A 9,532-nucleotide genomic window follows, 5' to 3' on the forward strand; every position below is an offset into this window, starting at 1 on the left:
AATGAATTTTTATTACACCTCATGTTTCCAATAACTAAAATTTACCCACAAGCTTTACTTCCAACGAAAAATTAAAGCTTCCAAATACTTTTTCCCTTGACAACTTTTGTCTTGATTACAAGGTCTTCCAATAAGTGATTTTCCCCGATACTAAATAAGCTATTATGATATATTTTTTATTTTATTTTTTGATTAAATTACTAATCTGTAAACAATTAAGCTTCCATTGGGATATAATATAACGTGACGTATGAAAATATTTGTTTGTACAAAAATTGTAACAGGACACATATCTATAACCGTGACATCTCCTACTTTAGGAAATTTAGCATTTTTTATACCCAAAATACTTTTATTTCTTAATCTTAATTCTCCTATACACTTAATCTATACTTTTATACTATCTACCAATCTATATATAACAAGGTCTTACATTCATTCCTAAACAAGTAGTAACCTTTAGATGAATTTTATCGTTGATTTAGAACCCTTAGATCATATTTAATTATTTCATCTTTATTAATGACAATATTAATACTTATATTTTATATGAATAGACAAAATAACACCTTTATATTATGAACCATAAATAATTATAATAATACATGTATACCTAAACATTCCATACTAAATCGTTACTTATTTATGACTATAGTTCGTATTACTAAATCTATATTTGCTAACATTGGTATCTCATGAGTTAATACTCCTTAATTGATTTATTTTCTTATTCCATTAATTGATGATAATATATTTATCCATTAATAGATGATAACATATCTATCGAGTCGAATAATATACATATACATATATATATATATATATATATATATATATAAGTTAACAATGAAATACATGCGCGCATAAAATGAAAATACGGTGAAACACTTAAAAACATCATTTTGATGTTTTAAAAGTTCATAAAACTAACATAGTGTATAATTAATTATCATTATTTAAGTGTTTAGCAACACATTGATAAATAAGTGATACCATTAGGTGAGTTTCAAATAATGGATTTTAACCCCAAGATTAATTGACGATGTCATAAATCAATTTCATTAGAAATCTTTCGAAAAAGTTATGATGGTTAACCAATGTGTCATTAGGGACATCCTGTCGTTAACCCTTTTATTTCTAAATGTATTTTAGAGTATTACATTCTTTATATGATTTTTAAATTAGTAAAATAATTTGTATTGAAATTCGTATAAGTTTAAGCACAAATATAACGAGACTTTAAGACATCTAGATTCTAATGACAAAATTGAATAATATATAAGTACATGATTAAAAACAACATTTAAAAAAAATTACAATACACCAATTAATTTTATGTCCTTATAGATTATATGAGTAAAATTTACTTTTTATAGCTAATTAAAAATTACTAACAAAAACACATTTTTTTATTAGAGAAATATATTAACCTATCCATCAAAAGATAATTGTTTGATTTGTATTTTAGTTTGTTGTAAATTAAGAAAATACATTCAACGTGAGTTGAGAGTTGTGTTTGATCCTTAAGTATGTCTAGTCATACGGGTATTAAACGAATATATTTGACTGGCATCAAAAATCTTACCTAGAGGTCATGTTTGAGATTTAATGTGGTTCCAGAAAGATATAATGTCCTTTTTTACCTTTTTTTTCAAACTAGACGAATACCCATTCAATTGTAGTGGTGTAGGTGGCGGCGGCGACTTGTAGTGGCAACGGTGGCGAGTAAGATAGATAATTGATATAAAATAACTCATGTGATTTAAGAAATTAATTAAGGTAATTTAGTAGATAAAATATGTATGTTATAAATGTTTTAAGAGATTAAAGATTTAAATATAGAATACCTAATTTGTATTATAAGGAAGTATAGATAAAAGAGATAATATATTTTTATTGGGTAATTATATTATTAACTCTAAATAAACATGTTTTATTTATGTTTGACCTTACATTGTCATTATATAACAAACATATCCTACAAATTATATACAGATAAAACCTATTTTTAGGTAGTATATCATCATTATATAATGATATAGCATACATAACCCACTAACATCTTCGATACAAAATAATTTCTAATTATAATATTATCAAATTTCAAGATATCTTATCTATACATACAAATTATATTAATAAAAAATATTAATATGGTTATCTCGCGTATTACGCGGGAAGATAATCTAGTTTAATAAATAAAACAACCCTCTCTTTAAAAGTAATGGAGGTTTTATATAAAATATCATTAATGATTAAATTACAATACCAGTCATTTATTTAAAATATCTCCATTAACCTTTTACATCAATTATCTACATCACTCGACGCCGTATCTACCACCAACAATCACCCCACCACCATATCATTATCGCCACAACAATCGCCACATTCTGCGGGTACCGTGCTAGCGTCACATGAAAAGTTTAACCGAGTATCTCCCATATGTAGCATGTGTACAACACATATGACATGTCAAGTGAAGCGATAAAGCATCATTACATTTTGTGACACTATCTTTTTTACATAATGAAAAGTTAAAACAATATGATCGAACCGATACTCACTATATGGGCCAACTGTATTGTCATTTACATTAAATGTTGGAGAAAGACTAATACCACTATCTTTTTTGCCATCAAAAACAGATAGTGACTCATTACCATACTAGATGAGTTGATGTCTTTTCATGCATCTTCATTATTATTTCCGAATACATTTTCGCTATATGTTAAATTCAAACAAGAGTAAAAAAAAAAATGGTTGAAAAATAGAACGATATATAAAAATTATGTACGTGTTAACTAATATGTAATAAGCCAATTTTGGGGTTATCTTGTACCTAGTGAACGATATATAAATACATAGAACGATATATAAAAAAAATACTTGTTCGATCATTTAATCCCCACGGGTGTATATATAAATATTTTGGGGTAGTTTAGAGTATTAGTAAAAATAATGTAACGTTTAGCAGTTAATAAAAAAACAACACTAACATATGATAAATTTTATGTGTGTACATGTGTATGTATTCAAAGGTGAATTATAGCTAGAAAACGTAATAATATTTCAAGAAATTATAGGTTTATAAATATAAATAGTGTTTTCGTTTCCACCCCCAAATGAGCAAAGAGCAATAATAAGCCACATGCATATGGTTTTTAGTTAAACATGCTTTAGATGCTAAATAGGATGGAAGAGAGAAAATGCTCTAGTTAATCAAACACATCACATGTCCAATTGGAAGGACATGAGGCAAAGGCACCTTGTGAGTATTATAGGTGTTGTGGACCTTGTGATGGTCCTCTTAATGTCACATTTACAAGAAACATATCCAATGAATATTTAATTGTAATCACTTTTATGTATTCTAAATCATTTGGTATCAAAATATGGTTTTTAGAAGACGTACAGTAGTCAATAGACAATACTAATAAAACCGGCTGTTTTCCACTAAATGCTTGGAATTTATAAATGTCTTAAGAAAGTTCAATTATATTTGACCAAGTGGCAATGTGTCATGGTTCTAAGCCTAATATCTCAGGGTCAATGGTTGTATGTCCACTTAATAATAGTAATAATATATTGTCAATGGCATTAGGTCAAACTATGAATAAAATTGACTACATAGTGGAAACTGGAAAGGGAATTAGAATATAATGGGACGACTGTAATATAGTAATATTGGAGCATATGGTATTTAAACATGAAGTTTATATAATATATGATTAGGTAATGAAGCATTAGAGAGATGGAATCCTATGTTCCAACATGTCTATTAACAATAACAAATTTTCAGTCATTATAAAAAAAATGAAGTTAATGGAAATTAATTTGGGAGCGTAAGTGTAGATTTTATATTTAAAAGAGCAAATTATGGTCATTATATGTTAAGATAAATTAATTGGTTAAATTGGTTAATTAAAAGCACATTATCTCTCAAAAACAAATTATATATAAAGATTTATATACCACCCCATAACAATAGGGAATACTATAAATCACACACATATTGTGTTCATTACTTCATATACATTTAGGTTCCGTATGTATGCATCTTATCTAAAACTATCTTATAAAACATTTATCCTCTCCAAATCTTTTAGAGAAGAACTTTACAAAAACCCAAATTACCCCCTCTTATATTCATTTACTTAAATACCTTTATCTAATATACCTATAATACTCTTAATAAAATTATTAAAACATACATCCACACTACCACTTTTACATTAATCACTTTTAGATTGTTAACCACACGGCCACTGTCACCCTTCGATGCCACCACCACCCGTCGCCGCCAACAACCGTTGTTGCCACCATCACACCGTCGCATCACGCGGGCATTTGTCTATCTTATATATTATTTATATATACAATTATACATCCATACCAATAAACGTCTTATTTCATTGTTTCTTACATTACTACTATAAACTGCCACAATCGAATTGAAACTATTCCAACGTACTATGCTCATACGACATAAGTATTTCAAATTTTATTTTACACTAGAAAAAAAGAGAGAGTTTTACCGTAATTAGGAGAGACTTTTACTCCTATAAAGTGCTTTAAGGGGTGTCAACTGCCAAGTGTATACCCAATCTGCTCATTTAGTTATAATATAGATTACTATCCATTTGATAGGACTAAAAAACTTGTAGTCATAGAGCATAAATTTACGATAAAATAAAAATAGAAAAATTAATACCTATAATAATAATATTTTTTTTTACCGATACCGTAAGAGGAGAAAACTAACTCATACGCATCAAAGACACAAATTTTAATATATGTGATCAAGATTCGGACCTTATACCTATTCTACAACCAGAAGACTTCTATCAATGTAGTATTGTACCATTTGATGGTTAATAATAATAATAATAATAATAATAATGATAATAATAATAATAATATAAGTTGGCATGTTTATGATAATAAATAAAAAGATTAATATTTAAGAGTTATCAATTAATTAGTTAAAATAAAATAGAGAATATATATTTTTACCTTTTTGGCACTGTTTTTTGATCCAAATGTATTTGTAATAACTTTTCTTTTATTTAACTAAAGGTTCATAAATGAACCTAACTATGTGTAGATACTAGCTAATCCCCGCATATTATGTGGGTAACTAAATAAAATTTGATGTTAAAATTACATTTTGTTTAAAAGTCATAATATATAAACACATTTGTTATATTAAAAATCTAATGATAAATTGATTATTCAATTCTCATACTTCTAACTCCGAAATAGTATAACAATAATAAATTTTAATCTACAAATTTGTTTTCAATTTCAATATCAACCCTTTTGGTAATACTTAACATTTCACTTAAGTTACAATGACATCGAAAGAAAAAAAAATAGTTATATAATTTAAAAAAGATACTATGAAAAATTTAATTAATTATATGAGTTTTGGTTTTTAGTTTCTATTTCTCCTAAATAATTAAGTAAAATAAAAATTTTCCATATACTAAAATTATTTTAAAATCATTATATCTTGAAATAAGTTTGAAATTGTTTTGTTTTGTCTATTTTTTTGGATGATGTCATAAAAACATTAAAATAATATATTAACATGTTATGAAAAATTCTTTTTAAAAAAATATCATCATCACAATCTTTTTTTATTAATATAAGAGATTTAGTTTTTTTAATAAAAAAAAACCTTTTGCTAGACAAACCTTCTTAGCAACGAACTAAAGACATTTAATAGCAAAATTACACATTTAATAGCTACATTTTATCCCTTTTTGTCATTTTCAGTATTTATTTTGCAGAAAAGTGTATTTCATCAAAAAGTACAACATAGGATTTATAATTTGTCCAATCTGACGGTTATATATCAACGGGCAAGAGTGTGACAAATAAATAGACCACCACATTTTTTAAGTATCAATGGATGAGGGTGAAATTATAAGATGGAAGAAGTTTGAGGGGCAAAATGAAATGTTGCAGATTGACCCTAATAGTGATGAATATGAACTATAGTGAACTAGACAGATGCTCGCGCGATACGGCGATGATTACGGTAGAAAAGATGGTATGGTGATGTGCGAAATTTAGTTTTAAAATTTATAAACAAGAAATACCGATTAACTGATTACTATACACTCTCGGGCAGTGTATCCGTTCGTTTGTAATATAGTTTAAGGATAAGTCCAGGTCGAATCCACAGGAAATGTATACGAAATAAGCGAGTTTTAAGTAGTTCAAAATACTTAGGTTTTATGACACTCGTCAATTTGATTTTGAAAAATTAGATTAAAACTAAAACAAAAACTAAATTAACTTGAAAAGATTTATCAGAAACAATCATATTAAAAGATCATTTACTTCGACTCCATGATATACCAAATTCAGTTTGCACTTTAATTGAAAGACCAATTCATATATGACGACTTATAATCGAGAACCAAATAAAGACTCACTCCGTACCCGTCAAGTTCGTTACTTTATTTTAATTCTCTTAATTAACTAGATCGATTACTTAAGACCGGTACCCCAAGACGCCTTTTACAACTTCACTACTTAACAAATTGTTTTGATTATTAAGATAACAATTATGGCTTTTGATTGTACCCAACCATTACACCCCGTTAATTCTTATTATCAAATGATTCCCTTATATCGTTGTCACACCCCACCTTAGGCGGAATCGTAGGATATGACGAAAAAATATAGCAATAGCACATGGAACTTGTAATAGAGTTATACTAAATGAAATCCAAATAAATGTAATTCCCACAAGCGGAATAAGTTTAGGCAACACGCCTCAAATACCAAAAGATATAACAAATAGCAAATAGAGTTCAATGATTAAATGCAACTAGGAGTCCATGAAGGATCTCTTTATTAGTCTTCCTAAAGTCCTTATGCTCAATCTCCTTAAGCGTTGTTATTACCTGAAAATGAATGCTCGAAAATGTCAACATAATGTTAGTGAGTTCGTAGGTTTATAGGAATACAAATGAATTCGCTGTGCATGATAAATGAGGTTTGGACAATAGTGTAAATATAAACATGTAGCAGCCTGTATGCAATCCAAATACTGATCAATGCCATCATAGTTATCCAACAACACAATCCCCATCACTCCTGCCAACAACTCAATCACATCACTTGCCAACAACTCAACCACACACTGTAATACCAACAACTACCAGCTGGAGTATATAGTTGGTTGATAGATTTCAAATAGTCTTCAATAGATATCAACAGACATCTATTGCATCATAGAATCAACACAAACAAGCTAGCATACACATTTCATAATTACACGTATTTGTCCAAGAAAACAAACAAGTTTTGGCACAACTAGCAAAGAAATGAAAAGTGTTTTGAGCATCATTTTCCCCCAAATAAATAAAATAAAAAGGGGTCACGAAACTCACCTCAACAAGCAAGTAATTATGCAAAGTCCAACAAGGTCGGTAGAATCTACACAACGTATATATGAACAAGTTACAATTATGGACATGGTCAAGAACCGTCCATTGTAACCCGTATTTGATGGTATATATATATGTGGCTACTTTGAAAATATTCCCAACTGATTTGTCATATATTATTAAGTTACAAGTCACTAGAGTATTTGTTTTAATGATCTATGATTTAATTCTACAAGCTCTTATTCACTGAAATTTTTGGTAATTTTATCTAATTTTTATTAGGATGAGACGAACAATTCAAGTTTTCAAATCTTAACTACTGTAACCTTAGAGTGTTATAAACTTACATGAATTTTTACTTAGTTTATTTCGCACGTTAACTATTTTTAAAAATTCCATAATCACAGACTAGTCAGAAAATTCACTGTTTGCGCGCAGAAAAGTTTTATAAAAGTTAAGGGCTTTCGAAGCTTCAAAAAAAATCCAAATTTTTACTGTACACTCTTAACATCTTAAAAATGTTTCTGTAAAAAAAATAACCTTCCAGTTCATAAAATCGACTAAGATATGACTATTTGAATTCGACCTAAAATCGACTAAAACTCAGCTTTGCGCAGTTTTGTTATAAAATTTGTTTGACAACCTTAAACTTCATATTTTGACACGAAATCAATTCCACCAAAAAGTAGACTTCCTGAAATTAATTTTAGACACCAAAAACGTGACTTAACCATCTTCCATAACCAAGATACGACCTTTCAAAGTTAACAAACCGAATCTGTCCAGATTCTGAAATAACCCAAACTTACTGTTTTAAAGACTACTACAACGAATATTCATATATAAACTTTCAAATCTTTCCAACACCTATTTACATCTGTTATTATGATTTTCATTCCTTCATAATTGAATTTCTCTAATTACATTAATTATTATGCTACAATAAATACGTAAACTTTTAACATTAATATGATTTATACTTCAATCTTTTGTTTTAACCTAAAAAAAACCCTTTCATTCATTATTATAAATTTTTCATAATATATATTCATCAAATAGGCTACTTATAATAAAAGATCAATAAAATAAAAAAAATATAGTTATATATATAAAAAGAAAAGATAAGTAATTTACCCCAAAATTGATGATCACTCCTTAAATACCTTGACAAATATAAAATATTATACATAAGGATTTTATTATTAATTGTAATTTAAATCAAAAATTCATAAGAATTATAATTAATCTTACCAATACTTAGCTTTGACAATGATGATTAAGATTTGTTCTTGTGGTGTTGTTTGGTTCCACGGCAGGAGAAAAAAAAAAAACAAGAATGGGCTATAATTTTGTTCAGGGTAATTAATTTATACTCATGGATAAGTGTTTAAGTGTTTTGTTTTATTTGGTATAATTTAGCTAAGAGTTCTAATGGGATTTAAATTCCCTTTTTGCTTCTAATCGAACCACTAACCAGGAGGTTATCCTCCTACATATTTTGATGTATATAAATCTTAGATAAGATTTAGTTTTGATGTTGTAGTTTAATATTTATTAATATTATTATCATTATTATTATTATTAGTTCACTACATATAATTATTGAAATTTACTTTAATGATTATAGACTTTAACTCACTAAGTAAAGTATAGAGATTGATCAATGTCTCGAAATGAATATGACATATAACTATATGTCTAGATATCAATGAGAATAACTATAACCGTCTATGTTTAAACTATTGGAATTCAAGTAATAGGAGTCACATATTAGAATGATCACAACGTCTCTACGTTTTTTTTATACTATATAGGCACATTGACTAGTCAAGAAATTAGGAATTCAAGTTAGAGACTATTATAAACTATTGGTTTTGGTGACAGGTGTCACAATCGTACCGGTCACAGAAGCAATTACTTATACCTAAGCAATCAAAATATCTCTTACTCAACCCTAGTTACCACTGAGATTAAGCAAGATCTACCCGAAATCAGAAGATAAATGATAAAGAATTAATAAGCTAAGATCACAACATAACGTTAATTTAAATCGTCTTGAATAATATAAATCATGCAACTATCATTCAATAATATCACTTCATCTCAGTAGACGATGAGGGATTTAC

This window comes from Erigeron canadensis, chromosome 8 (genome assembly GCF_010389155.1).
Source record: "Erigeron canadensis isolate Cc75 chromosome 8, C_canadensis_v1, whole genome shotgun sequence".
NCBI classification, from domain to species: domain Eukaryota; kingdom Viridiplantae; phylum Streptophyta; class Magnoliopsida; order Asterales; family Asteraceae; genus Erigeron; species Erigeron canadensis.